This window comes from Uranotaenia lowii, chromosome 1, assembly GCF_029784155.1.
Source record: "Uranotaenia lowii strain MFRU-FL chromosome 1, ASM2978415v1, whole genome shotgun sequence".
Lineage (NCBI taxonomy): Eukaryota > Metazoa > Arthropoda > Insecta > Diptera > Culicidae > Uranotaenia > Uranotaenia lowii.
In genome coordinates this window covers 11,624,379-11,647,531 of record NC_073691.1, presented here as the reverse complement: position 1 = coordinate 11,647,531, position 23,153 = coordinate 11,624,379, and the positions used below count along the sequence as shown (strand labels likewise).

The 23,153-nt window shown below is 32.6% G+C and overlaps 1 protein-coding gene across 9 annotated transcripts in view; it reads left to right on the top strand.

The window, feature by feature from the left end:
* The first annotated feature begins 14,464 nt into the window (after nucleotides 1–14,464).
* Nucleotides 14,465–23,153, top strand: part of LOC129737931 (uncharacterized) — a 121,576-nt gene continuing 112,887 nt past the window's right edge. The window contains exon 1 of one of the 9 annotated variants that reach the window (XM_055729294.1): nucleotides 14,465–14,785. The gene's annotated coding sequence lies outside the window, so the exon portion shown is untranslated. Of the gene's footprint in view, nucleotides 15,171–23,153 lie in introns of all 9 variants that reach the window. The other 8 variants (XM_055729236.1, XM_055729179.1, XM_055729126.1 and 5 more) reach the window with 8 other exon arrangements.

Below are 23,153 nucleotides of genomic sequence, written 5' to 3'. Positions count from 1 at the left end.
GTGATTTCTCCTCTTAAAATAAAAAAAAATAATTCGGCTATAAAAATCAATTACAAAACATCGTTCCGATAATCGAAAATAGTTAGGCCAAGATTTCTGACCGTTGACCGTATGCGACAACTCAATCCAGTTGGAACATCCGCACAAAACGAAAATAAGAAATCTACCTAGCCATCGATGGAACGATATCGCATAATAGAAGACTTAACAGAGCAACCACATGCTAAATTTTTTGTCCGTTCGGCACATGTGCACACTCACATGCTGCCGTGATATGACGAAGTGACGAATAAACCTTTTTATGTTTTCGCCAATAAAAGCGTTTTTCTCTTTTTTCTTAGTATTCATAACTCTGGGACTTGCATCAAAATATAATCTGTGCAATGTATACTAAGTTAAACCTTAAATGTAGCCTTTTTAGTTAATTTTTTTTACTTTGCATACATTAGCTTTAAATACACATTAGTCACTTCAGCGTAAAAACGTTAATTTTCTTTTAAAGATTCTACGACGAAGTGACTGATGTCCTACTAACAATGGTAGTTAGTAGGCTTGTGCAAGTTTTCCAATCAAAGAAATGAAACATTTTTTCAAACTTCATTGAAATGGCCAGTGCGTTGGAACTTATTCAAGCATATTTGAGCGAAGGGGAAGAACTTTTAGACGATACCGGAGAGTTTGAAACAGATATTGGGAATCAAGGTATGAAATAGTTCAACAGATGAGAACAAAATAGCTATAATTACTTGAAATGTGTTCGATTTTCCACCAGATGGAAGCTTACCAAAACCGACAAAAAAACAGGCAGCAAAAACACGAACTAAATATGCTAAGGCGGTGAGTCATACACTTATAAGTGCTGATTGCAACTGTCGAATGCGTTGTTCATCGCTAATTGGCAATGAAAAAAGACTGCAGATCAACGTACATTACTGGGAGCTCGATTTAGAAAAAAGACGTCAATTTATTTTGGAGCATACCCAGCAATACGCTGCAAAACGTCGCCGTGTTCATGCAGATTATGAAGGAAAGCCGTTTAGAAAGCAAAATTCGTTCATTTATTTTTTGAAAGACGATGCAGGAAATCCTGTTTCTGTATGTAGTCGCTATTTCCTAAACACGCTAGGATATCCAGCATCCAGCAGGTAGATTCTATTATTGTATTCAAATCTCAAAAGTAAGCAAAGTTTCTTTTCAGTAACTTCATTTCTCGCAGTCATAGAGCTTGCAAAAAAATGGAGGATTCTTCTGTTGAACTTAAACTTTCAAAAAAAAAACCTTTAGCAGAAGCTGTACGCAACGATATTTTATCTTATAATCCTACGGTTTCACATTACCGACGAGATCACGCTCCAAATGCATTATATCTGCCTTCGGATATAACCTGCAGGATGATGCATGAACGTTTTGTCACACAGCGTAAAAAAGAGAACTCAACGCCATGTAGTTATTCCTTTTACAATAAATTGTTGGCAGAAATGAATATAAGATTCACAAAATTAGGAAATGAGTTATGTGAGAAATGCAGGTTTGCGGAATTACATTCAAAAAAATCCGGACACACACTTGAAAGAACAAATATTGATCCGGAGTGTAAAATTTGCATGGATTGGTTGGCCCACAAAGACTCTGCAATAAGCTCTAGAAGTGAATATCAAAAAGATAAAGCAAGTTTCGATCAAATCGCGTTTTCCGTTGATTTGCAGAAGGTAAAAAAATAAACCATTTCTATTCTATTATACCACAAAACATTCTTATTTGTAGGTGATATAACTACCAAGGATGAATGGATTTAAAGAAGCAATATTTTGTAAAAGAATAGTTGTGATGAACGAAACTTTTGCGCCATTGGGTGGTGGTATCAACGGGCCAGTTTACGCAGCGCTATGGAACGAGACAATCAGTGAAAGGAAAGCCGCTGACATATTCAGTACTTTTACGAAGCACATAAAGCTCCTTAACTGTTCCGAACCCATTCTATATTGGATGGACAATTGTTCAGGCCAAAACAAGAATTGGGATTTAATGATTCACATGATATTGCTACTGAATTCGCAAATGATTCCCTCAAATCAGGTGACTTTTAAATACTTGGAATCTGGTCATACTTTTATGTCCGCTGATTCATTTCATGCGGCTGTGGAAAAACGCATGAGATCATGGAAACATGGCGAAATTTACACTTATGAAGATTTCATTAAGTGCGTGGAAACAGCACATACAACATCAGAAGCTGTTGTAATTCCTATGCACTACAGCGATTTTTTCACTAATAGCGTAAAATTCAAACAATCTGGTTTCAAAAAAGGTGTCCAGCGGCCAAAATTGTGTGATATAAAAGTTATCAAATTTGTCAGAGGATCACTTTTGTTCCACTATAAGACAAATTTCGGAGGAGAGTGGAAGAATTGTTCATTATTAACGCAAAAACAACTCAATGAAGTATCGCGACCTGAATTTACTCTTGAATCTTCGCTGATATTCAGAAAGGAAAACAGAGGAATAGACGTTGAAAGAAAAAATACAATTCTGAAAAAGCTATGTCCGCTCATGCCGATCAACAAAAAAGATTATTGGGAGAAGCTAGACGAAAGAAACTGTTTGGATGAATTTTAACTTATTACATTAGTTCATTTATTCAATAAATATAATTATCCTATTAAATGCAAAATATTTTATTTTAATTGAGGAACTCACAATCTTTTTTATAAGAGGGTCTTGCAATCATAAGAGTAATTCAAACCTTTTATTTCATAACATTTCGCATTTTACATAAAAACACAAAAAGATTTCAATTTTTTTTTATGTCATGTATGAATTTATTGTTGCAATTTTGTTACATTTTTCCAACCAACAAAAATACTCACAAGTACTTATGCATAAAATTTTTTGGCTGTGGAACGTTTTTTTAAATTCTATTATTTGTTTAAAAATATGAAAAATTGCATATTTATGTATCATATTTGATAAAGTAGAAAATTATCATAATAATATATGCCACAAATATGATAAATGGGACCACCCCTTTCCTGAGATCGGGAGGTTTTTTAATTTAAAAAAATGTTATCATAGTAAGATAGGCATATATTCTAAATTTTGAAAACATCGATTCAAAATTGCTAGAGCTGTTGGAGTTTTTCCATATCTTTTTCATGGATGGATGGATATTAGTCACATTGGCGTCAAAATGGCACATTAGTCACTTCGTTTTTCTCAATTTACTCAAAAACTATTCGATATTTATAAATGGTTTTCAGAGCATTTGAAAGCTTTTAAAAAAACGAATTAAATGACGTCAAAAAGTCAAAATCGACAAAAATGGATGTTCGTCACTTCGTCATATTACGGCAGCATGGCGGTCGAACCATCCATAATTAACTGTATCGAAAAATGTAGTGCCTTCTCTATTGGGTACTACTTCTTCAATACAGTTAATTGGTGTGGGACAAAGAATTTAGTATGTGGTCAAGCTTCTATTTCAAATGCTCTTCGCTCTTTTCACCACCTTAGAATTTTCTTCTGATCTTCTATCCGTCTTTCATTTCAACTCTTTAACCCTCACCGATAAAGCCGCAAATTCATTTCATAAAACAAATTCACGGTGATTTCTCCTCTTAAAAAAAAAAAAAAAAAAAAAAAAAAAAAAAAAAAAAAAAAAAGTATTTTTATGTTTATTGGTTTTACGATGCAATGTTAGATTGTTTGAACTAAAAACCATAAAAAGTACTATGTCATTGTCAATATAATTGTGTAATGTGATTGTTAAAAAAATTTCAAAATTTAAATTTCAACTCAAGCTTTAAATTTTTGTTGTTGAATGTATTTTTATCATGGTTGATACATTCCGTCCAAATGTAAATCTCACGTTTATTGCCATCGCCGTTTCGGAAGCGCAATATGCAGACATCACTTTGCTCCTCTCACTACTACGAGGAACATTACTTACTTATTTATTGGAAAATCATGGCATTACGACTTTGAACTCATCGGTCGTTTAACGCGCGCAGATCAGGCTAGAAATGAAGTGATTTATTTGGCCCCCATCTGATCCATCCGTGTACGGGAGTTTGGGTTTGCGAAGCTCAATTTTCCAGCCGCTGCCGACAGAAATCATGACGATGTTGATGATGATGACGACAATTATCTTCTCGATCTCGGTCTCGGTACCAGACATCTCTGGAACTCTGCTGGCCAGGGTGTGATGATGGAACCGGCAGCTGAATGAATGAATGGATGGATGCAATGAGAAGGCATTTGAAAACTATTATTATCTCCTGGCTATCGTGGCGGAAAAACGGCGCGGCTCGCTGAGAGGTGATGAAAATCGACGATTTGTCGTGCTAAAGTGATCAAGATTATCTGCTGTCGATGGATTGGCGAATGGGTGTGAGCCCTCCCACGTCCAATCAGATGGAACTTAGGGTGTAAGGCGATCGGAGACAAAATGAAGCACTCTCTAGAGACTAAATGCTAAATGTTTTATAGCTTACTCAGCTGTTTCAGGTCTCAAAGGTGTTTGAACAAATTAGAAGCGCAATTTACTTTCATACGTGAAGATTTATGTTGACAGTTCGAATTTTTGCGACAAAAGTTCGTCGGCAGGAAATGGATATTTTGGTATTGAAAAATTAAAAAACCGCTAAACACAGTGTTTTTGTAATAAAAATAGTGAGTTGAGTAGACAGCTTTGCGAAAAAGGCAATTCAAGAGAGTTGAGAGAAAATCTTTTAATTGTTACAAAAAGCGAGTTGAGAGGACAGCTTTAAAAAATGCAATTCAAGCGAATTGAGAGAACAGTTTGGAATTGTAATACAAGACGAGTTGAGAGGACAGCTTTGGAAAAAAATGCAATTCAAGTGAGTAGGAAATATTGGAATTGTTATACAAAGCTAGGAAAGCTTTGAAAAATATTCCAATTAAAGCGAGTTGAGAGAACAGCTTTGAATTATAACACAAAGCGAGTTAAGAAGACAGCTTTAAAAAAATACAATTCAAGCAAGTTGAGAGGACAGCTGAGAATTTTAACACAAAGCGAGTTGAGAGAACAGCTTAGAATTATAACACCAAGCGAGGTGAGAGGACAGCTATAAAAAAAAATGCAATTCAAGCGAGTTGAGAGTCCAGCTAGGAATAGGAAAACAAAGTGAGTTGAGAGGGCAGCTTTAAAAAAAAAATGCAATTTAAAAGAGATGAGAGGACAGCTGGAAATTGTAACACAAAGCGAGTTGAGAGAACAGCTTAGAATTGAACTCAAAGCTAATTTAGAGGACAACTTTGGAAAAAATGCAATTCAAGCGAGTTGAGGGAACAGCTTGGAATTGTTACACAAAGCGAGTTGAGGGGACAACTTTGGAAAAAAGTACAATTCAAACGAGTAGGAAACAGCTTTGGACAGCTTTGAAAAAAAAAAAACACAATTCAATCTAGTTGAGAGAATAGGTTATAATTGTAACGCGTAGCGAGTAGAGAAGACAGCTTGGAATTGTAATACAAAGCGAATTGAGAGGACAGCTTTGAAAAAACGCAATTAAAGAGAGTTGAGAGGACAGCTTAGAGTTGTAACACGAAGCGAGTTAGGAGAAAATCTTGGATTTGCAACACAAAGCCAATAGAGAGGACTGCTTTAAATAAAATGCAATTTAAGTCAGTTGAGAGGGCAGCTTGGAATTGTAACATAAAGCGAGTTGAGAGGACATCTTGGAATTGTAACATAAAGCCAGTTGAGAGGACAGCTTGGAATTGTAGCACAAAGTAAGTTGAGTGGACAACTTTGAAAAAAAAAATACAACTCAACGGAGCTGAGAGGACAGCTTGGAATTGTAGCACAAAGTAAGTTGAGAGGACAGCTTTGAAAAATACAATTCAAGCAAGTTGAGAGGACAGCTTATAAAAGTATCACGGAGCGGATTGAGAGAACAGCTTAGAATTGTAATACCAAGCAAGTTGAGAGGACAGCTTTGGAAAAAAAAATGCAATTCGAGTGTGTTGAGAGGACAGCTTGGAATAGTAACATAAAGTGGGTTGAGAAGACAGCTTTGGAAAAAATGCAATTCAAGAGAGTTGATAGGACAGCTTAGAATTGTAACACGAAACGAGTTGAGAGGAAATCTTGGAATTGTTACACAAAGCGATTTAAGAGGACAGCTTTGGAAAAAAAAAAATTCAAGCGAGTTGGAAGGACAGCTTTGGAAAAAAAATGCAATTCAAGGGAGTTGAGAGGACAGCTTTGAAAAAAATTGCAACTTTAGCTAGTTGAGAGGACAGCTTGGAATTGTAACACAAAGCGAGTTGAGAGGACAGCTTTAATAAATGCAATTCAAACGATTTGAGAGAACAGCTTAGAATTGTACAACAAAATGCTGGAAAAATGCTATTCAAGCGGGTTGAGAGGACAGCTTGGAATTGTAAAACATAGCGAGTTTTGTGCACAGCTATGAAGAAAATAGTAAGAGTGAAAATTTCTAAGATTCAATTTAGGAAAGCCTGTTGAGCTTCAGAACAAAAAAGATGAGAAAAATGAAATTAAGTGAATTGAGAGAACAGCTTGGATTTGTATCACAAAGCTTTTGAGAGGACAGATTTGAAATTTGATATTGAAATACCGGTATCTGAACTTTTCTTACACCGTGGTTGAATTAAAGGGAATCTTTCGATTGCTTTGATTCAATGAAAACCGTCTAACGACGCGAATCTCTCGTTTACTTTTTTCACGTCATCATTTTCTGTACTAAAGAGTTGTTGTTTGAAGTATACTCATATCACTGTTCAGGGACTGTCAAGTCAATCCCTGTGAAAATGTTTTTTCCATTGGGTTAATTTTTGGAAGAATTTGAATCAAACAGATGACACATTTCGTTGTCACGCTCACGCATCAGTCCCGAATGATGCCGAGCAGCAAATTGGTTCGTTTTTTCACCTGATTAACCCAAATCAACCGGCTGATTAGAAATTGAAGTTAGGTACCGGCCAAACATGAATTCCGGAAGCGAGCCAAAAAACCGAAAAACTGGTTCAGAGTTTAATCAATATTTGTTTTCGCCCCTTACACTGGTTTAATTTGATGGCTTATTTTCTCGATTTTTTTTTATGCTCGCTTGCTATTTGTTTACGACCCATTGCGTGCGTTTTTTTGCGTTTGCGTTTGCTGAATTGATGATTTTTGTGTGTTTTTTATTCGTCTGGTTTAAATTTGATAATACGAACAAGTTGAAGAGAGAAGTTTCACATCAAGGAGGTGACCATCACCGTACCTTTCTAAATAATCGATTAATGGCGACTGTTTTTTTTTATCGATTGATTCGGAACCAGGAAGACAAGGTTTGAGTGGCGTTGCTATCGAAATTGAAGTGCCAAAATTTATTGATCCCCCTGGCTGGAGGTGTGAGTCCCAACGGTGCCCAATAGTGCGTGGCTAGTCCGGGTGGTTTTATACGATAGAGAAAGTGCGTAATTTTGCGTGATTTTATTACCAAGATTCGAAATCGACTGATAACGATGCTGGTGCTTGGCAAGAACTGAAAAAACAGTCTTCTGTAAGCTTTCGCAAAATGTTGCTAATGGAAAAACTTGGTTCAATAATCAAATCAAGCGACTGTTAATCTCATTTTTGCGTTGCAAAAAATTGGTAGAAACTGCATTTCTATAAAAAATCAAAGAACGACTTTGAAAAAATTGTATTCGACGTTAAATCATTGCTAAGCCAATTTTTGACGGTCGCGATGTAAGGGAACAAATCTGGAATGTGAATGCTAGATTTCCTATTTATTTTCATTTTTCTAAACGAACATACACATACAGGATCTTAGTGAAACTTCGTGTTTCGTTGAAGAGATCTAATTTACTTAACTCTAAGGTGTACATCTGTCAAGGATTTGATGGTTAGCAACTTGTAGATGCTACAACCACTAAAAAGAAAAAAGTACTACACAGTTAGAAAAATCCATGTAGCATTACATGCAAGTACATGGGTAGAAGGGAATCGGCCTTTTACATGTGATGATACTGTATATTTCATGTAAAATCCCAATAGCATTCATCTGCTTTGTTTATTGTAAGTTTACATTTTACTACCCCAATTCAAAATTCCGCAATTGGATCGCAATGTTCGAAATAAGATCGGAAACACAAGTTTGACCAGATATTCATACTTAATTAGCAGATTTTATGGTTGATATTTACACCTGTTCATAAATGTTTGAAGTTCTCCCGGGAATTGGACAGCGGACTGTAGAAGTCAAACAAATTACTCCTTTGCTGCATTTGCCCGCTGCTTTTGGCTCTTATGGTTTCTGAAAAAATAAGATCAATCGGTGTGAAAAATTAGTGACGATTGGTTACAGCTATTCAGCACCGTCTTTTCACATACATTTTGATAAATCTTAGATCAGAACATACCTTGCTAGAATATTCTGCGAGCAGCAAACGGAATTCAATTCCTACGGGAATTGGAGCAAAACAACAAGTGTGTTGAGAGCTTTGAGAACATGCAGTTTCATGAAAATGTCCTCTACAACACGCATTCCCATTGAGTTTCTGCGTGTTTCGCTTCCATTTTCATGTAAATTTCTTTGCAATTGCAAAGATGCTATAGTCTTTTTCATATTTTTCTCTGAAATTATGCGGAAACGTAAATTCACTTGTAAAGTAGGATTACATTTTTTTTTCTGTGTATGCATGCCGTTACCGAACCTCGACTTGAACGCTATTCTCTTAGCCAAGGTCGGCAAAAAAGGCCTCATACTCAAATTAACAGTAAAGTTAATTTTTTTTAAACTAAAACATTGATGTAGTTGTAAATATTCGTAATATTTAAAAACAATATCTGTCTTGAAACCAGAACTGACATTCAATAGCACTTTTTCTCTACCTTCATGCCTCTCGAAAAAGTTTATGTAAAACGCATACAAATCAGCATGATGGAATCTGAAACGCCCTGGAGGGGTGAAAAAATCCTCTCACGATCCGGCTCCAAAGTCCGGCCCCAAAGTTGCCGCCAGTTTTACTGATATTCCAAAAATTTGTCACCCAGGTAGACCATATGTGTGGTACGCTGGCTAGGACGCAGAATTCAATAAGCCCAGAAAAAATACCTCCCCATGTGGCCACCGAGAGACCCTGGAAAGCCTTGAGACACTGATCGACCACATCTCTCGGCGGTCGTCCCCCAAACGAAAGAGAAATTCATTCCAACCGTCAGCGACTTGAGGACGGTGGCTGCTTCGAATTCCGGTCCCATACATCGGATCCAGCGAATGACCGAGCTCGCGCGACAAACTTGGCGAGGTACACTGCTGCTGTGGGATGATGGCACAGATTGGCGGATGGGATTGTTCACCTGCCTGCTTCATCCTCTTCTCCAGCTGCTTCGAAATCGGTCAGGTGACTTTTGGTGCGAAAAAAAGAAGCTCAGCCCCGGGCAGAATTATGGCCTCCATCCGAAATCCAAATACGATCAACGAAAAAAGTAAAAACTAAACTAAGATCCGAACCAAGCGATCCCTGGCCTGGCCTAAAGTGGTGCAATGACTTCCGATTGCTTCCGGGTGCGGGATGTGATTCGCATTTTTTTGTTTAATAAAGTAAAGCTTATTTTAGTCTCCTTTTTTCACTTTGACAAAGGAAAGTCTGACAAATCCCTTAGGGGTGAGAATTGCAAGGTTTTCTAATTGGACTTGGCGATCGGTATTTCGATCACAGAAATGTAAGAGGTGGGTATTTTTGGATCCTTTGTAGAAAAAAATATTTGACAATTCTGCAAATTTTAATTATTTTTTAAAATTTGACATTTAAGAAATTTTGACATTTCTGACAGTGCTGACATTTTTGACATTTTTTATTTTTTTGGCATTTTTGACATTTTTGATATTTTTTGACATTTTTGACAATTTTAAAATTTTTGACAATTTTGACATTTTTGACATTTTTGACATTTTTTGACAATTTTCACATTTTTGACATTTTTGACATTTTTGACATTTTTGACATTTTTGACATTTTCGACATTTTTGACATTTTTGACATTTTTGACATTTTTGACAATTTTGACAATTTCGTCATTTTCGTCGTTGACATTTTTAACATTTTTGACATTTTTGACATTTTTGACATTTTTGACATTTTTGATATTTTTGACATTTTGGACATTTTGGACATTTTGGACATTTTGGACATTTTGGACATTTTGGACATTTTGGACATTTTGGACATTTTTGACATTTTTGACATTCTCGACATTTTTGACATTTTTGACATTTTTGACATTTTTGACATATTTGACATTTTTGACATTTTTGACATTTTTGACAATTTTGACATTTTTGACATTTTTGACATTTTTGACATTTTTGACATTTTTGACATTTTTGACATTTTTGACATTTTTGACATTTTTGACATTTTTGACATTTTGTACATTTTTGACATTTTTGATATTTTTGACATTTTTGACATTTTTGACATTTTTGACATTTTTGACATTTTTGACATTTTTGACATTTTTGACATTTTTGACATTTTTGACATTTTTGACATTTTTGACAATTTTGACATTTTTGACATTTTTGACATTTTTGACATTTTTGACATTTTTGCCTTTTTCTACATTTTTGACATTTTTGACAATTTTGACAATTTTGACAATTTTGACATTTTTGACATTCTTGACATTTTTGACAATTTTAAAAATTTTGACAATTTCGACAATTTTGACATTTTTGACATTTTTGACAATTTTGACAATTTTGACAATTTTGACAATTTTGACAATTTTGACAATTTTGACAATTTTGACAATTTCGATAATTTTGACAATTTTGATAATTTTGACAATTTTGACAATTTTGACAATTATGACAATTTTTAAAATTTTGACAATTTTGAAAATTTCGATAATTTTGACAATTTTGATAATTTTGACAATTTTGACAATTTTGCAATTTTGACAATTTCGATAATTTCGATAATTTTGATAATTTTGACAATATTGACAATATTGACAATTTTGACAATTTTGACAATTTTGACAATTTTGACAATTTTGACAATTTTGACAATTTTGACAATTTTGACAATTTTGACAATTTTGACAATTTTGACAATTTTGACAATTTTGACAATTTTGACAATTTTGACAATTTTGACAATTTTGACAATTTTGACAATTTTGACAATTTTGACAATTTTGACAATTTTGACAATTTTGACAATTTTGACAATTTTGACAATTTTGACAATTTTGACAATTTTGACAATTTTGACAATTTTGACAATTTTGACAATTTTGACAATTTTGACAATTTTGACAATTTTGACAATTTTGACAATTTTGACAATTTTGACAATTTTGACAATTTTGACAATTTTGACAATTTTGACAATTTTGACAATTTTGACAATTTTGACAATTTTGACAATTTTGACAATTTTGACAATTTTGACAATTTTGACAATTTTGACAATTTTGACAATTTTGACAATTTTGACAATTTTGACAATTTTGACAATTATGACAATTTTGACAATTTTGACAATTTTGACAATTTTGACAATTTTGACAATTTTGACAATTTTGACAATTTTGACAATTTTGACAATTTTGACAATTTTGATAATTTTGATAATTTTGACAATTTTGACAATTTTGACAATTTTGACAATTTTTGACAATTTTGACAATTTTGACAATTTTGACAATTTTGACAATTTTGACAATTTTGACAATTTTGACGATTTTGACAATTTTGACAATTTTGACAATTTTGACAATATTGACAATTTTGACAATTTTGACAATTTTGACAATTTTGACAATTTTGACAATTTTGACAATTTTGACAATTTTGACAATTTTGACAATTTTGACAATTTTGACAATTTTGACAATTTTGACAATTTTGACAATTTTGACAATTTTGACAATTTTGACAATTTTGACAATTTTGACAATTTTGACAATTTTGACAATTTTGACAATTTTGACAATTTTGACAATTTTGACAATTTTGACAATTTTGACAATTTTGACAATTTTGACAATTTTGACAATTTTGATAATTTTGACAATTTCGACTACTTTGCGATCGGTTATTCGATCACAGAATTGTAACAGGTGGGAGTTTTTGTTTGCTTCGGATCAGAATTTAATTCACAATTTTGCAAATATTAATAATTTTTTAAAATATGACATATAAATTTTTTTTACATTTTTAAATTTTTGAAATTTTTGACATTTTTGACATTTTTAACATTTTTTGACACTTTTGACACTTTTGACATTTTTGACATTTTTGACATTTTTGACAATTTTGGCATTTTTGACATTTTTGACATTTTTGACGTTTTTGACATTTTTGGCATTTTTGACAATTTTGACAGTTTTGACAGTTTTGACAATTTTGACATATTTGACAATTTTGACATTTTTGACAATTTTGACATATTTGACAATTTTGACATTTTTGTCATTTTTTGACTTTTTTGACTTTTTTGTCATTTTTGACATTTTTGACCTTTTGACATGCTTTGACAATTTTGATATTTTTGATATTTTTGACATTTTTGACATTTTTGACAATTTTGAAATTTTTGACATTTTTGACATTTTTGACAGTTTTGACATTTTTGACATTTTTGGCATTTTTGACATTTTTGACATTTTTGATATTTTTGACGTTTTGGAAATTTTTGATATTTATTACATTTTTGTCATTTTTGACATTTTTGACATTTTTGACATTTTTGACATTTTTGACATTTTTGACATTTTTGACATTTTTGACATTTCTGACATTTTTGACATTTTTGACATTTTTGACATTTTTGACATTTTTGATATTTTCGACATTGTTGACATTTTTGAGATTTTTTATTTTTTTAAGATTTTAGAGATTTTTGACAAGTTTGACATCGGGGATCGAATCCCGCCTCTTCCAACTAGTTTAAGGAAATATTTTAAGTTCACGGACGTTAAAATGAACACACACATACTGGAAAATGTAATACAGGAAGAAATACACATAGAATTTTAAACTCTACTGAGTATAAAAGAATGAAAATCTCCTCGGAGAAGAAAAGATTATAAACTTTATGGAGTACAAACAGAAACGTTGGTCATATGGTATCTGTAACCGGACCATTATTGAAGCTAGTCGATAAGGCAGTTTCGAGTCGTGCTAAAAATAGCATCGGTGAATAAAATCAGGAGAAGAAAATATTTTTCACATTGTATAGTCTCATTTTACATTTTTCATTCCGAAAATAAAATTTTTACATTTTCTTATTAGCAGCTAATGTTTGACATTTTTGGACAATTTGGATAAGTCAAACTTGGGATATGATGTCATCCTAATGTGTAACGATGAATTGTTGAAAAGACGTTATAAATAAAATGAATTTTTTGAAACTGTTGATAACCAGTAGGTTGGGTCCAAATATTTTTCTTTGGAATCATTATTTTGGGAAGATATATTTACCATTCATCAAAACATCTGAGTAAGGGGGCAAATGATAATTTTTTATTGGAATATTCTAATAATTAACTTCATTCAAATTGAAAATAAAAACACTAACAAAGTTACTTTTGTAGCAGGTTATCTGACCAAATTCTTATTTCAATCGTACCCTATGAATAAGATTCCAATGTGGTAAATTTACTTAACTAGATTTCCACCAATTTTCCCTCCGCCGTAATAAGCCAAGTACTTACCTATTGCAATAATTTGCCCATCCACCTCCCTCATTTGGCAGGAGCAACGATCGCGCCCGGTTACATCGCCAATTGATCGTCGTTATGCATGCGCATAGATTTAGCCACGGATGCTGCAACACATCGCGATCGTGCTGGAGGAAATTCCTGGACTTGGTGCCGTTCGCTCACGTTTCTACTCAAATCCAAATGTGGCAAGTTTCGCTCCCCCATCAACGCTCTCTCCACAAACTAAGCGAAAGAAGCAGCACCCGATAAAGTGCAAGTCTAGACTCTGAATCGGGGCGCTGCTCCCTCGTACGTAGCCAGAAAGAAATTTTCCTTCAGGGGGTCACTCGACAAACTCCGACAGACAATTCCGACAGCACGTTGGGTTGGGGTCCTAAAGTCTCGATGATTCCGGAACCTCGGTTGTCGTTCGCGTCTTGCGCTATTCAGGTGAAAAGAGAGTGAGAGTTGTTCGGGTTCAAGTTTGTTTTTCTTTTCTTTTGATTTTTCACTGATCGTGTTCGCTTTCGGTTGACGACCAAAGACGACGACTTCGACAATGTCGTTCGGGTGAGAGCAAACTTGAACCTGATCTCGTGCTGTTGCTGCTGCTGCTGTTTGATGGAAGAAATTTGGACCCACGACGAGTTTGGCGCTTGGATGATGATCGTCGATTGAGGGTTGGATCGGAGCGAGGGATCGAACTTGGCCTCTGCTGCGCCGGCTGCAGCTTGCCAGCTATCTTTTGAGGGGCAAGCTTCATCCGTATCATCCCGAAGTATATTGTCGAAAGCGGACAGGTGGATTGAACACTCTTACGGAGACCTGCGCCCCGTTCGGACATACTTTTCTCGGTTTTGCGCAATCGTTTTGGCGAGTGCCTACAGTGGAATCGCGCGGCCTGTGGCCAATCATAGTGGGTTGTGACTGACAGCATCCGGCGTAATCAACGGTGTTCCCGGATTGCGTAAGAAGATTCCCGGTCTGTGCCTGTTGGAGTTCTTGGGGGACACACGCATACGCTCTCTAATAGAGTTGGATTTTTGTTGAAGGGGTGATTTGACTTACAGGATTAGCAGAAGAAAAACCGTAAAGGTTAGTTGGGAGTTTTGTGATAAGACATCGGGATAAAAGGGGAATTGTTTTTCCTAAAAATATCAAGTGGTGACATTGTACCTAAGAAATATAACTGAGGGTGGCTCTGAAATCTTTAAATTTGAAAAGTGAAATCAATAATGTGAAATATTGCAAGTGAAACAATCAATTGGAGCTGATCGCAATTATTCCCATACAAAGGATTGTTTTAAGATTTTAATGGATTGTTGTTAATTTATGACCACGGACTGAACGGATAGTTTTAAAGTTTCTACAACTGGCTTTGGAATCATCTACTTGGAACGAGCATAGTCAGTGATAGCGTTAACTGATACACTTGTTATCAATATTATCAGTTGGTGCTAACGGATTTCCTTCCTTGTAGGTAAGTGATTTTTAAAGTTTATCAAAACATTTTATTACAAAACGGATTTAATGTACTAAGTCAAAAAAGGTAATTGAAAGCTGTTCCTGATATTTTATCAAATATTTATATATACTTTAACTATTGATCCATTGAGTTAAAAATAATCCAAAAAAAATTTTCCCACACGATCTCAATATTAAATTTGTTTTTTTTTCATAAAGCGAAAAACGTAAATGCGTAAACAAATCACATCAAAATTTCAAATTTCCGCAAAATAATTTGCTTCGTTTAGATAAATTAAATATTAAAAAAAAATTCATAAAAAACGTAAACATACGAAAATGGCAAATTAAGGTATGCCAGAAGTTTTTATCACGTATCTGGGCCGAGAAAATACGGGTTATTTTATTTAAAAACCTGACAAAATCTGGGTATTGAATTTCAAAACTGTCAACCCGAAAAACGGGCGGTATCCGGACAAATATGTTCTAAACACTTAAATTATTCATCGAAAATCAAGAAAAAAAAACCTAGAGAAAAAAAAATCGACGAAACACATCATCAAATTTTGAATCGTATAAAAGGTTCCCAGTATACCGTTTATGATAAAGTTCATAAAACTTCTGTAATAATTCAATTTGATTTTTTTGTTTGGTTTGCAAATAAAGTAAATCAATCCAGGCTTTTTTCAATGAAACTCCGGCAACCGGACCGGACTTTTCCCAGGTTATCAAAAGTATACCAACCTATCAAATATTTGGGGTTGAAACCATATTTAATTTTGCAAAAAAAGGATAAATTACAAACAAATATTTAGAGTAACATTTTCAAAACATGTTATAATTGGACTTTCAGAGAGTCTATTTAAGAATCCTTAATTGAGAAATAAGATTTTTTAGCAAACTATAACTTAAGTTAATTTTTTTCTTAATATTTGTATGCTTAATTTTGTAGTTAAGTTATCAAGAAAAAATCTCAATTGTAAGTAATAATTAAATTTGGCTTCAGTATTTGGTAACCCAAATTACATTTACACCTGAAAACTTTTACACAAATATTTCAGGAGTTTTCAGAAAAATCACAAACCGGATTCTTAAACTGGAATTTTCAATTGGTTTTTATTAGGTTCATTAATACGGTTGAAAACTGAATGGATTCGATCTAACCATAATTGATCTCACCCGAGTAGACTTACCTAATTGATACTCAATTATACCTTACTTTGCTATCATGCCTTGAAATTTAAATTTGGTATCATTTGCCCGAATCAATGTGGTACAATGCCAAAAATTTAGTTTCAATTTCCATATACCGGTATCCAGGGCCGTAGGAAGAACCGACTCATGGGGGGGGTTTTGGTGACTGATTTTAACCTGTGATGTTTTGCCCAACAACGTACGAAAAAAAACAAATTTTATTTGTTACTATGATTATTCATTTTTAAGTTTTCATTAATAGTTCTTGTTTTAAAACGGAACTTTAGAAAAATGGTCCTTAGCCTAAAGGGTGACCTAATTTTTTTTATGAAACTTTTGGAAACAAAATATGGAATTTGCTTTCATCGAAAGTACAAATTTAAGAACTTGTTTAAAAGTCTGGTAGGTCGAAGCATAAAATAAGTTCTTTTCAAGCTTGCCTTCAATTTATTTAAAAAACGTATTCTATGCTCAAAACATACAAGCCCAAACTCTTTTGCAAATTCCAAGAATTTAACCTTAGAAGACAATAAATTAAAAATTTCAAAAAAAAAACAGTAAGTGATAGCAAATTTTCAGATCAAATTTACTCGAAGCAAACTTGAACTAAAGTTATGATTTCAGTTTGAAATTCAGCTTTAAAAAACTTCAATATCAAGAATGTTAATCAATACACCGAAAAAATATAGAATTTTTTTGCAGATTTTTTAGGTGAAGATCAGATACTTGTTTTTTTTAACAGGAAATATTTTTCCTAAAGAATCAATACCATAATGAAAATCCTGTTTGAATTTTTTTCAAATATAATTAGGAATATTATGCATAAAGCAAAACATAGAAAATTCTTCTTTATATCTACGATTTTCAGCTGAATTGTGTGTACAAACTTCTTCTGATTAAAAAAAAATTAAATCTGGAAATTGACAAGCAAATTTTTATGTTCATGTTCTCTTGAGTTCTTTTACAATTTTATGTTGATTGAAAAACTCGTTCACTCATTCCTGAATTTCAAATCTTAATACTGAACCTGAATTAAAAAATTGAACTGTTTCCAAATTTCTATACCATTTCTGAAGTGTACAAAAATACGATTTCCGAATCTAAATTTCAGATCAGAATTTTATGAGCCAAGTTTCAGAGTTATCATTCATGAATCTTTTATTTAAATTATGCATCGCTGGTTTAATATTAATTCATTTTTTCAATTATTTATTTTTAATCTGTATTGTGAATCAGAATTAAAATGATGAATCTGAATCTGAGTTTTCAATTTTGGATCGCCACTTAGAAGCTTTTAAAGTTTAAATGTTGTTTTAGAATAAAGTTTGAGAACTTCGATTTAAAATGTAAAACAAAATTCTTCTTTTTTCATATTCGGAAAATGATTATCAAAATATTGAAAACACAAATGATTTTCGAAAAACATGATTCAAATTTGATATGAAATGCAAAACCGAATCAGGATTTCAAAGCAGCTTTTCATTCTTAATTTCTAATGATTATTCGAACTGAAAATGAAGAAACCTGAATTTGATACATAATCAGAAATACGAAAATATTTAGAAATTAAAATTTTGGTTATGGGAATAAAGAATCAAAATCTCCAAAATGAGTTTAATTTAAAATTTAATATTCAGACCTGAATTTCTATTATAAGGTTGCAAGATTGTCCGACAAATAATATAAATATGCCCGGATATTTAATATAAAATTTGGAAAAAAACCCGGTCTGACCCGGTTGCCCGGATTTCATCTGAAAAGCCGGGTTTGTTCTCATTTCAATTTTAAATCAAACTTTAAAAAACAAATTGAGTTAAAAAATATTTTTTATTCATGCGTCCAAACGTTTTGAAGCAAGTTTAAAAAAAAATCAGGAAAGGTTTTTTCAAATCTTTTTTTCATGATTTTTGATGAGCAATTCCTAACTTTTGATCTGTATTGCCCGATATTGCCTGGATTTTGGTAGAAAATTTTGAAATCAAATACCCGGATTTTGCCTAGTTTTTACATACAACAGCCCGGATTTGTTCGGCCCGGATACGTGGTGAAAAAAATCTGACAACCTTAGTTTATGAACAAGTGAGAAAATTTTGAAAAACTGTAGCAAAATTTTGAATTTGGGATGGGTTTTTGAGATTTTGGAATTAATTTTTAGTCTAGATTGTTTTTCATGAATAGACTTGCTCTATTATCATAATTTGATTATGGATTTAAAATTTTGAGTGTAGAGTAGAATACCTCGCTTGCTTTTTTGGACCCTCATGGGGGGGGGTTTAACCCCCAAAACCCCCCCCGTTCCTACGGCCATGCCGGTATCTCATTCATGTCGAGAGTAGATTTCACTGAAACCTTAATGATACCTCGTACGTTTCAAAATAAATTTTGAGAGCACATTGATGTCTTTTTTTGTATGGAATGAGCCCAGAATATGGTATCGGAATGCTTAAAAAAATTCTTCAAAAAGACTGACTTAACAAAATATAAAAAATACTTTCAGTGAAGCCAAAAGTTAGCTAACTGTGCTACCCGCATATACGAAATGAGAGAGAAATTTGACATTTTACCACTTTTATTCTGGCAAAATGATACAAAATTTTGCTCAAAATGCATGATAGCAAAATTTTGCATAATTGACTCGATTTAACCTCAAACAACTTGATACTAAATCATGCTAACATATTGATGTCATTTTCCTGTCCTATTAAGTGAATGATACCTTTATGATCCCTGATATACCTACTTTGGTATTGGTTTGTCATCATATTCCAGCATTTTCATGCTTTAATGGAACCTTATTTTGTCATCGGGAAAAATACAACATCAAATAATGCTTTTTTTTGTATTGATAGCTCAGCTTGGTTACTGTTTGCTATTGATTTAGGTATCCAAATCCACTCGGGCATTGATGAATATTGTACAATTTTCTTCTTCAGTCCAAGATCGAAACGTCATCCTGACGTTACTAGAATAAACTTTACTCTTTATTATTAACATTTTATAGTTGATATATTTGAAATAAAATGTTATCATTTTTTTTAAAAATGAAGAATTAGATAAGCTCATCATTTGAATAATCTGATGCATAAACAAATATTGAAATTATGACTGATAAAAGCATCACGAAGGCAAAATATATAAATCATGCGATAATCCAAACACAGAAAACAATGTTAGACAATTTCAAACAGATTTCTAATCTCTAGGAGATGAACGAGCTGAAAGCTGAAAATCTCTATAATAATAATATTAAAATAAAATGAAAAGATTTTCAATCATAAATATCTTAATCAGATAACCTGAAATTCAGATGATAAAAAAATTCCTAATTGAAACTTAGATTTCATGATTTCTAAACATACTGAGCTTAAAGCTATTTAAACCTAAGGTCATATATCAAGCACGTGATGAGTATGTTTCAATTGATTGAATTGAAATTTTTTTATTTGCTAATTGGCATGGGATTTGGATTTTTGATTGTAGGTACGTTATTCCGTCATGAAGAAAATCTTTCCTGGATTCTAACAACAATATTTGGAAAAAGTCTTGCCCGGCTCGGTTGATCGAATTTGTGATAGAAAATTCGCATTTTGGACTAACATTTTTAGCAACAAGATTCATGAGGACCTCTACTTATCATTTATCCAATGTTATAAATTGTGTTAACGTCAGTAGACAAATAATTGACATTAAAAACAACAATCAAAGCGTGCAGTTGGCACAGTATTTAATTAAATAATATTTAGAAGAAAAATATATTTGTTGTGGAATAACACTATCAGAAAATAATATAAATTAATTGACCAATTCCAATACGAGTTTGCTATGGAGACCCGCCCGAAAAATGGTGTCCACAACAGATTATTTAAAAATATTCAGAGAAAAATTGAGAAAAGTAAGAAGATCAAAATTGATGTTCACAGGAATTCATCCAAAAAGTTTAGAATTGGAGTGCAGAATTATGCAATAATAGATCTAAACTACATATTTTCTTCATTTTTTGTTTAGTATTATCGAATTAAAATATTGAGTAATACACTTGAATTATTTTAAATTAAGCAATCACAGGACAAATCTTGAGGAATGATTCCTAATCTTATTTTGATTTACATAGCAAAAATTGAAACCTAAGCTTGATCACCTACTTGATAACAATTGTTATTAACAATCTGAAACATATTCAAATTAAAACTTTCAAATATAAATTTATGAGCCGGGGGCCCCGGGAAATTAAAACCCATCGCCACTCCTTTAATCCGGCCTTGGGGACCCTATTCGTATTTTTTTCCATAGGTCGCGTCAGCAAAATATAAAAATTTCCAAAAAATTTTCTAAAAACTTTAAAATCAAATGCCCGAATTTTTCCAGGTTTTTAGATGAAATTGTAACCTTAATGAAGCCAAGCAACAAAAAAAAAGAGATATCTCGTTTTTTGCCCACAATTTGTTTAGCATTATTGTGGCTGAACAGGTAATATGCTAAGGATTTTAATTTTGAAATTAAATACGAATTAGAATTAAATTTCAAAATATAATCTCGTTTTTTTTTGTTAAATTTTTGTACTAATGACTCCAATAGAAATTTTAAATTGTTCCAATAATTTTTACAACATTTCGCATTTTCCAAATTTAAAGCTTATATTTATTTTTATTTAATGTTTTTAATTTTATTCGAATTTTTTTTAAAAAAGATTTGAACCCGAGCTATGAATGCTGAATTCTTGTTTTGGATAAAAATTTCAATGGTTCTAAATTTAAATTTTGAATTTCATATATGATGTTTTGGATTTAAATTCTTCTTCAGAAATGCTTTTCTAGTTTCGATTCTTCAATATTTTTTTATATTTGAATGTTTTGAATGACTTTTCCATTTCTCACGACCTTTTTTCAGTTAAATACAACCATTTATTTTTTCCCTTTGTTTTAGAACTCTGCAATACAGATAAACATTCTGCTTAGGAAAAGTAAAGTCAAATTAAATAACATGCTAACGTAATGGTTTGAAACCAGGTTAAAAAGTTGCATTGAATCGACTTTTAGGGTATATCCCGTTTTGATGAAAATTCAATTTCGAAACTAATTTAATGAATTCAAATTTTTCGTTCCAAACAATGCTTTTCACATAAAATCATAATAATAATAAACCCTCTAGACCCTTATTTTTCGCAAAAAAATTCACAGAAATTTAGTTGCATGATTTCAAACAACTTTTGTTCTACGAAAAACTTCATAGATGAGAAGCCTTTTTCGACATTTTTTTTTAAATTGCATTAGCAAAGGGCCTAAGAAACTAGGCTTTACGTACTTTTTCGGTTGTAGATTTTACACCCATCAAAACTTTTTAGCTCAATTTTGAACCATATTAACACTGATCCAAAGCTACATTTTTACGTAATTTTTGGAAAAATTGACTTACAAATAACTGAGATATTTCAACCTATACAAAAAGTAAATAAGGCTATGATCATTTAGTATCAGGGCAGTTACAAACGTGTGTATTTTAAAAACTATTCATTTGATCGAAAAACTTTCTATGGAGGAAATGAAGGTGTTAATATGACATTCAATGTAAAAATATGAAAAAAATATATTTTTCATTGATTTCAACAAAAACTCTAACTTTTTCATAAAATCTCTTTTTTATCTTTGCACACTTTTTTCAGTCATGTATTGATTTATTTTTTTTTACCACAGAAGCAAAACCTTTGCAAAATCACGCTATTTTACACAAACTCACCTGGAAAAAGCAGTTGGAATCGTTTTATAACCTTTTCATGAATAGGCATCTCAAAGAATTTAATCTCTTAAATCCGGTTTTAACATAAATTTTTTGTCCATCAGAACACATCTGTCATATTGCGTAAAAACCGGATGCACAGATTACAATCTTTGGAACCGATCATTATTAGTTATTTACTTGGTGTCTACTAGTCAGGCAACACTTTTTGCCTGCCGGAAATGGATTTTTCGCATTATCTAAGGAGTCTGCATAAGTTATAACCAATAACCATTGACTTTTTACCATATTTAAGGTCAAGGGTTCCACTAAGATGCTTGGTTTGAACTTCGTGAGCATCCTAGAGTGGCTCCTTATACTTCTTAACCATTTGGTCCGAATAAAAAAATCAGAAAAAATCAACAGTTCATGAGCTTTCAAGTCAACAATGAAGAATTTTCGAAGCGCAAAATGCGTAAAAGGAGCAAATTTGTGCAAAATTATTTTTACCATGTCTTTTTTCATAGTAAATATCTCAAACACACGTTAACTTAAAAATCTATAAAAAATAGGCCAGATAGTCCTTTTCATAACCAACACAACGCTGCTAAAGTTTTGCATATCCGAGCTCTATTAACGTAGATATCACCGAAATAAAGTGCCCGGATACTAAATGATCATAGCCTTATTGTGCATACTTTTCGAATTGTTTTCGTACTTTCCTACCTAAACTCGCCTTTAGACGGGGTTTATATTTCATCTCTCTTTCCCAACTAAGATTTTTTTCCCCAAAAAATCGTTCCAGAATGGTGGAAACTCTTTGATTTTACTTGTTCATCGTTTTTTAGATCAAAAAAAAAATACATTGAGCAAAGATTTCTGAGGCTACCAAATTGATCATTTTTTAAAAATAGATCCAATTTCAGTTTTCTCAAGTTTTTATATTTCTCTAAGCTGTGACTTTTGACAACTGCTTTTCAAATAGTTTTCAGTAACAAGGATTGATAGGTTAACATAATTTTGTTCGTTTAGCGATAAAATGTTAAACCCAACTATTCGATGCTATTTTATGACTATTTTGATATACCCCGTC